The sequence below is a fragment of the Sapajus apella genome, unplaced genomic scaffold (genome assembly GCF_009761245.1).
Source record: "Sapajus apella isolate SASKATOON/1434 unplaced genomic scaffold, GSC_monkey_1.0 scaffold35, whole genome shotgun sequence".
NCBI lineage: Eukaryota > Metazoa > Chordata > Mammalia > Primates > Cebidae > Sapajus > Sapajus apella.
Window position 1 is genome coordinate 4625425 of NW_022436975.1, and position 7292 is coordinate 4632716.

General features: G+C 34.3%; 1 protein-coding gene and 1 long non-coding RNA gene across 12 annotated transcripts in view; both read right to left on the reverse strand.

Annotated features, from left to right (window-relative positions):
* Nucleotides 1–7292, reverse strand: part of LOC116563444 (suppression of tumorigenicity 18 protein) — a 309774-nt gene that overhangs the window by 135449 nt on the left and 167033 nt on the right. For 6 of the 10 annotated variants that reach the window (XM_032296070.1, XM_032296073.1, XM_032296069.1 and 3 more), the window contains exon 1: nucleotides 7228–7292. This exon is cut by the window's right edge. The exons of 2 other annotated variants lie outside the window; for them this stretch is intronic. The gene's annotated coding sequence lies outside the window, so the exon portion shown is untranslated. Of the gene's footprint in view, nucleotides 1–1500; nucleotides 2359–2378; nucleotides 2971–7227 lie in introns of those variants that run through there. 2 more of the 10 variants (XM_032296068.1, XM_032296063.1) reach the window with 2 other exon arrangements.
* LOC116563447 overlaps nucleotides 1–7292 on the reverse strand; it is a 241191-nt gene that overhangs the window by 66866 nt on the left and 167033 nt on the right. The gene's annotated exons all lie outside the window — the stretch shown is intronic.

Consider the following 7292-nt stretch of genomic DNA (forward strand, 5'->3'; position numbering starts at 1 on the left):
GTGAACTCGAGAAGGGAGAATTGTAGCTTCTCTCATCACTTTGTCACTCATATGCACTTAAGATGACTGCCTTATTCTCTAGGAAGGATTATATAGGTTCTAAAAGGAGCTACAAAATGGAAAAGAGGTATTACTGGCAGCATCTACTACAGTCCTTTGAACCAAGCAGTTTTAATATTTATTTGTTAAATGAGTGAATCAGAATAAAAGTTCAGTAATACAAAGTTTCTTTCTAACAACAGAAATTAAGTTTCTCAAATTTCTTTAAAGAAGGAAGCTGTAAAGTAGATAAAGTCATGCCTATTTTCTTCAAATTAAAAAATAAATATTTCAGATGCATGACCAATATAGGTGGAAACAAGTTTGCATGAACCAAAGGTAATGATCTGGGCCCTTCTCATCTTAATGACAACACAGACCTATTCTGTTTTGAAGAGTGACCATTACATTTCTGCAAAAGTAACTCCACTCCTTTCCATCCACAGCGATGCAACTAGACAAACGTCAGTCAAGTTTGTATACCCTTTGCTGTACGGTAAGGATGGAGGTAAAATATTTATAGCCAGACAAAACAATTATGTGTTTTCTGAAACATTCAATTCTTGTATTAACAGTAGGAACATTAACAACTATAGGAAAATACATTGTAATACATGAGATTCAAAATAAAACATTCATCACAGAAGGATAGCCTAATGCATTTATAATGCCTGGAAGAGTAAAGTAGTTACACAACTCTGCCTTAAACTAAAACTGGTAGGTAGCAACTGTAGCCATTTTTAGATGGGTTGCTTTTTCCACGATTTCTATCACATGAAAGGCATAATGATGTGATGACATATCAGAAAAATCTCAGTTTAGTAAAATCAAAATCTATCTTCCCCACATATATTTTACTTGAAATTAAAAAGACACTATTATATCACTTTCTTCACAAAATTTATTGCCTCCTAATTTCTGGCTTTTGTTAAAACAATACTTAGAATTGGTAATATATAACATATATTACATTCTCTACAGACACACATATAGTTCTAAACAAATTATATAAACAAAATGTACATTAGGAGCACATTTAATAGAGGAAAAGCACTTCATGAAAAAAATGGTAAAGAAGTATGTGACCTCTGATCACCCAGACCATATTACCAATATTATGAATCTTTCATGAATGCTATTAATAAGCTATTTGTTCAGTATCACAATGCTGCTATATACTTATATAAATAAATATTTTTCAGTGTAAGTAATGAAAGTTAGCAAACTGATTTCCATACAGTTCTAATTCATGAACAGATGATTATGACATGCCATTCTCAAATTAAATGACAGTGGCTTTAAAATTGAATACTGATACTGATATTATGAACACATCTATTTTAAAACACCACACTTCTGTTAACAATACTTTTTAAATGTTTTTGATGAGACCGTCAGAGTTTATTAAACCACTGACAACCCACTTAGCGGACAGTTTTTAGAATAAAATATTTAATTTACCTGAATGTCTTGTAACAATATCATCCTCTCTTGAACTAAACATCCTCTGAATACACAAATCTAAAGCAGACAGACATTTCAGCAAGGCAAAAAAGACTTTCTGGCAACTTCCTGTTGCCATATTTCTCTAAAAGGATCCTGCAATGTTACACTTCAATCCTGCAAACGCATTTTTCCAAGGGACACAGCAAGCCAATGCTGCTCCAGTGTCAGAAGCTTTGATTTTTTTCCCAAGTACAGCAAGCAAATAACCACTAATCCTATTCAATATTACAGATTCACAGTAATGATTCTATTTCCAGATTCAAGAGAAATTAAATACACGAGGAAAAGAGGAGCTTTTGTTTTTCTGTTTTGTTGTGTTTGATTGGTTGGTTTTTAAGACACTGATCAAGGAAATAGTTATTCCATCCACGGTATTAAATATATATTAGGGGCTAGGGCAGTTTTATATGGTCACGAATGAACTTCACTGCACACAGTTCATGCCCCCAGGTTTCCATTATCTTTCAGAAGCAGTAAGACTAAATTTAAAGTTGCTTCATACATTTGAAAGTTTTCAAACCTGAACCAGCAATCTGAATGGTAGTTATTGGCGAAAGTACCATTTCTCCAACAAACAGCCTGCCTCTTGAATTCAAGTTCACCTGCGTTATGGGTTCACTTTACTTTTTAAATTTACAAACTTTTGTGAAACGGCAAAACAAAACAACAATAACAACAAAATAAGAACACTGATCACTGAAGCGGCATTTCCAGAAGTGATAGCAAAATCCCTTCATTCTGACCTACTTGTCGAGAAACGGACTTTCAGCCCCACGGTTAGGCTAAGATCTGTTCTACTTTCTCCCTAGGGCTTAATTGCCAGACTGACTTACCGGTGCCTCCTAGCCTTTGTTCTGCCTCTCACGCTGACATCAGGGAAGCAGTGATGTAGAATAAAGCAGGGGTGGGCTACGTTAGTCCAGTGTTTGTGTCGTTGTGTGGTGTGCAGGGACACTCTGTGATACTCTAGTGAGCTGCTAAGCTTTTTTTGTAGGCTTTGTGTCATTTACTTAACGACCAATCTCATTAGCTGCCAGGGTACAATGGGCTGATGCATTTTCTATGTACATACTCCACACAGTGACCCTCAAGGTTGCCGAAGGTCTATTTAATCAGTCAAATGCTGAATATATTTGCAGTAAATCACTAAAAAAATAATAAAATATATGAGAATACAAAGGTATCTTACAGGCTTAATATTTTCTGGTGGTTATTCGCAGGTAATAAAATGCATGCATATTTAGCTCAAACAAGGGTAAAGCAGGTGGAGATGAATTGTCTGGTTTGCACTGGTGACCTTAATTTTAGGAAACTTTCAGATCAAAGATATTTTCTCTTAGCAAGGCGACCGGATTTGAAGTTTAATTTCTGTTTTACTTTAATCATATTAGCACAACAGAAAAGAATTGCTTCTTGAGCAGTTTCTCCTTCCTCACCCCCCTTCCCCCGGCAAGTCCTACCCCCTACCCAAGCAGCCTCAGACCTGGCAAAGTTGCATTTATGCCCTCTTTCAGTTACAAGGTAAAAACCCTTTTAACTCCTATGAAAAATGAAATGCTGAGAGCACTATGAATGACGACAGCTGTCCATAAGTATCAGGGAGAGTTCTATTGTCCAGCTTGTCCCTGGATAAAATGAATACTTTACAGCAGAGGCTGTTCAGCTTGGCTAAAGAGTGTGGGGAGAAGGGGAGGAGGTCACTGGAGATTTCGCACACTAATTTAATCTGGGAAAAGGACAGGCTCTGCATCTCCCTTGAACAGACTGGCAGCAATCTGGGCCCCCACAGAACTATCTCCTTTTGCCTGTGCTCTATTTATTCCTTATCTCTGTTTACCAACCGCTAGGTCCCTTTCATTCACACCACGAGGCCGTTTTCCTACTATCAGTCAGCAGCTGACACTGTGGAAGAGCCTCAAAGGCAAAAAAAAAAAAAAAAAAAAAAGATCAAAACTAAACCAAAGCTGTATAAACAATGCCACAGTACAAGTAAATGCATAAACCCTGATTCTTAACCCAACCCACAGGGTGCAAACAGAACCTTTATAGTAAATCCAACAAACCCACCACAGTGAGCTGTGGGCCACAGAGAAAGAAAAGTCAAAACACCATTCATGAAATCACCATCCAAAAAAAAAAATTACTAAAATGTATACTGGCTACTGAAATAACCTCACTTTCAGGGGTATTCTTATCTCTATCATAGATCAACTCACTGGCCAACAAGAGACATTTACCTTGTGGAGAAGGTGAGCTATACATTTCTAAGGGAGGCCTGGCTCTCATTAAAATGCCAGCAGTTAAAAGAAAATCCACCAATGTGATTATAAGCTAAAGAGGATGAGGCAACACCAACTTTTCCAACACCTTATCACATGGATTGAATTTAAACAGTCCAAGACTCAGAATGGTGTTAAATCCCCATTATTTTCATGTAAAGATATAAAAAGGTCCTATACAATCCAGCCAATGAAATCTTTTCTCCATATCTTGTGGATTTTGTCTCCTCATGTCAAAACGATTAACATGGCAGAGAAGTTGGGAAAAGACTACCTCATGGACAACTTTGTAATATTTTGAAGCATTCTGCAGGGTGTGACCAAAAACAGAGACTGAAGCAACTAGTTTGAAGTCTGGAAAGAGGAGAAAATAAAATAAATGTTTTTTTGAACATCACAACCTTTGGGGAAATATGAATCTTGAAAACTTTACTTATATTAATGTTATAAGTAAGTGCTAAATACTTATTTGAATATTTCAACAAATAGAAAAAAACATGCTTAATATAAACATTTCTTTGAAGTGATTCAGAATTTGTATATAATATATATGTGTATGTATAGATGTATATATATGAATATATTATAAGCATAAGTATACACACTGCCTCCCACATACACATACACATAATGGGAAGTGCATAATTTCTAATGCCTAGAGTTCCTCAGATTAAAAACTGAGATTTACTTTAAATTTCCCCGGGTTTTCTTTTAATCATTGAAATGATTGGAAATGATTGGTTATTGTCATAAAAATCAACACCGTATTGACTCATTCACTAAGATCTTTACCAGAAAAAGGAAGGACAATGCAGCTCATTATCTAGGATGATCAATTGGTCTGGATTTCAGTTTGTGTTTTCACCTATATGCATTATGAGCAATGAAGTCTTTACTACTTGGATCCCTTTTTCCAAATGAATTAATGAATTAAATTTATCCTTTCACCAGCTGCTAGGCAGCAGATGGAACCATTTCTGAAGCCTTGTTGAATTAAATCCATAAAACTCATTTCCTAGGATTAGCCGTCCAAAGTTTCTTTTAATGTTTATATACCGCTTGGGATTTTGAATTTCATGATGTTAAACTTTCAATTTAACTATTCTTTTTGCATTTCATATCAAACAATTATGATCTTTTGGATTTCTATAGCAGACATGGCAGGTCACATAAGGACAAGAATTAATTTCAAGAGCAATAAAGTCATGCAAGTTACATATTTTTGATATGTTTGTTCACGTTGCTCTACTACCATAGAAACTATTTGCAATAAGCTGTTGTCAACCTAAAGAGGAGTTACATATTTAATAGCTATAAATTTTATTTGTGTAGAAATAGTTTAAAGCTGCAACTGGAAGCATTCATTAACATTATGAAAGCTTAAAGCTTGGGTCTTGCAGTTTAGTTACAGGAGTAAGATTGTTCTGCAAGTAACATTGTTAATTAACTGCAAATAATTTCTGCATATGCCAGATTAATTTATCTAATGAGAATTTAATTCTGACTTTAAAAAATGGAAAGAAAGACAATTATTCAGAGTATGTATGCTAACTTTTTAAAGAGAAGCTACCATGGACAGCTCCCAACATTTCCTGTCTTTCCTAGGTCACTTGCGGTTGTCTAATTTAAGAGAAACCAGGAAATTTCAAATCTTACTGGTTCATGTTATAGCGGAATACTAATGGCCACTCTAAAAAAAAAAAAGATTCCTTTAAACGTAACCACATTAGGATCTCATGAAAGTTTCAATGTACTTTGAAACGTTTTAAATACAACCACCTTATGCTCTCCAAGGTCCAGTATATCCAAATTTAAAATATAAAAGCTTTTAAGCTTAAAATGATGCTCCTACCATAACATAAATACAACTAAAAAAGAGTGAATTGCTTTTATGTGCAACAGTGATTTCCGCTAATTTGGCAAAAGAAATCTATATTAATCTAATATTGTAGTAAGCCAAGAAGGCCACATAATAATCACCACTGAGTAATTGAATATTTAGAAGAAGGAGAAAAGAGAACACTGGTAATCTTAGGTTACAGGCATAAAAGTAGGATGCCATGCAGATAATATTTGCAAAGAAAAATAAAAAGCAAAGTTAGGGAAAGTCTAATTTTAGTCTTACTTTGGATTCTGAATTTTATTATTGCCTGGAACTTATTTACTCTTTCCCTAACATAATGATAGTGTACATAATTATATTTAAAATTTCTTCATCAGATTTTCTTTGAAGTGTATTGGATTTTGCAGTGTTAGCTATGGCATGAAACTTGATACAACTTTTTTTTCCCTGACAATTAACCACTTTCTTGTTTGGAAAATTAAGATGATAGAAGTTACAGTGCATACTTTGACTACTGACTGCCTTGTTCTTTGAAACTGAAAAACACTTCAGTTATTTCCACATCTATCAAAGTAAGCATGTTTAATAAATAATTTATTAAAACAAAAGGAATATGAGGCAAAATATTGTTTATCAAAGGATCTGAAATTTTTGTGTATCCCTAAGTAATATTTCCTTGTAATTGTCCTTCTGCAAAATTTTGTTCAAGGTTAGTATTTCCTCTCTCATTCTTCAGCCTTTCTGGTATTATTTATTATCTAACTTTCTGATGAGTCTTCTGACATCTACATTTATCAAAAATGAACAATATCATTTTTAAAGGAGACTACTCTTATCCAATTCTCTAAACATTTAAAGACAAGATTATAACAAACCATACTTATCAATTTAAATTTCCTGGGAAGCTCCCACAAAGTCTTTTCCTTATACATAGCTGCTATCAGAATTTTGACTTTTCAAAAAGCATACATAAAACATGTTTTTAATATTGGTTATTCATATAAAATTATGTTAACAACCTCTCATCCCTCACAAAGATCTCCCCAATTCTAGAGAGATGTCAGATTTGGGATCTCACTGGTAATTTTTGCAACATCATAAATTATTTCCACTTTACTCTTTTGCTAAGCAAAAAGTGTACTAAGTCTCATTTCACATCAAATAGTCTCTGCTGCAAATTTCCAAGTTTCAAAAATGTATATGAACAAAGGCATTACTGGTGCAGTATAAATGTAATGGCACAATGACATTTTATTCTGAAATCCTTCTCAAAACAGATACAATAAGCTTTTTTTGCTAAAGAGAGAGTGAAAGTGTGAGAAATTGAGAAATACATTTAAAATAATGCTCAAATATACATCACAACAGAAGCCAGAAACAGAAGTTGAAAACAAACGTTAGAAAAACCATCAACACACTTCGAAACTTCAACCTTTGCTAACCTCTACCCACCACCAAACAAAAGTGAATGCTATGACTTCAGACCTAAAAACTTGCTAAAATTCCGAGTGACTTAAATGTCAGTGTGAGCAGCATGTGGTTCAAAAGTTTTAAACTTACTTTTTTGTTTGTTTCCAAAACTTATATTTCTCTCCTCCCTGGTGTGCCGAACGGAAACACTAAAG